The sequence below is a fragment of the Acyrthosiphon pisum genome, chromosome A2 (assembly GCF_005508785.2).
Source record: "Acyrthosiphon pisum isolate AL4f chromosome A2, pea_aphid_22Mar2018_4r6ur, whole genome shotgun sequence".
Classification (NCBI taxonomy): domain Eukaryota; kingdom Metazoa; phylum Arthropoda; class Insecta; order Hemiptera; family Aphididae; genus Acyrthosiphon; species Acyrthosiphon pisum.
This window is the reverse complement of record NC_042495.1, coordinates 24,291,235-24,292,435: the sequence shown is the minus strand read 5'-3', so window position 1 is coordinate 24,292,435 and position 1,201 is coordinate 24,291,235.

The window sequence follows — 1,201 nt, the reverse complement described above, 5'->3', positions numbered from 1 at the left end:
CCGCGAACCATATTAACTGATCAGGGAACCGATTTTTTAAGTAAAATATTTACCGAGGTATGCAAATTATTGCAAATAAATAAGATAAACACAAGTTCTAATCACCCGGAAGCTAACGGAGCTTTGGAGAGAGCACATACAACATTATCAGACTATCTTAGGCATTACGTTGATAAGAAATTAAACAATTGGGATGAGTACCTACCCTACGCATTTTTCGTTTATAATACCACGGAGCACACATCAACGGGTTATCAACCATATTCTTTGTTATACGGTAAACATTTGGAGATACCAATTAAGCTATCACACGAACCTGAACCTAGATATAATTATGATAATTACTATTTCGATTTAAAACAAAAAATGCAGGAAGCTCATAAAATAGCAAGGGAAAGGTTAATAAAATGCAAAATAAAATCCAAAGAGAATTATGATAGCAACAAAAATCCTATATAAATACACGTTAAAGATCAAATTTTGTTATAGGAACGCGCGCAAAAGAATAAACTTAATCCATTATGTACAGGTCCATATGAAGTAACCGACGTATTAGACAAGGAAAATATTGTAATAATGCGCGGGAAAAGACACGTTACGGTGCATAAAAATCACGTAAAGAGGTTCCATGAGAATCTGAGTTAAAAAAAAAAAAAAAAAAAAAAAATAATAATAATAAGTTATATACATGGTAAGGAATAAATAGCAGGTATATAAATAAGATATAAAATAATTATAATCATAACCATAATTGATAAGATAAAACAATGAATAAAATATAAATATGTAAGTAAATAAAATAATGTAATAAGGAAACTTTTTAGGATCATGATGACGATCGTCATGCTTCAAGTCGCATTGGCACAAACAAAGCCGTATCAAACCACGAAACTGTCCCAAGAAAATGGAATGTACTTTGAAAATCAGGGACCACTTCGATTAACAAATTCCGATTGGAAATTAATAATATATGTTAAATTAGATAATTTTAATCAACGTACTAAAGATGCGATATATTTTTACGAAAAAACTATAAAATTATGTGACGATTTAACAAATGTATATGAAGGTATGTTTAAAACACTCTGTGAACACTTTAAGATCGCGTCTATTAGTCTCGAACAGGAAGTTACTAGGAAACGTAATTATATGTTACAATCTATAGATGAAACAGATACCATTACCCGGGCAAGAAGGGGTT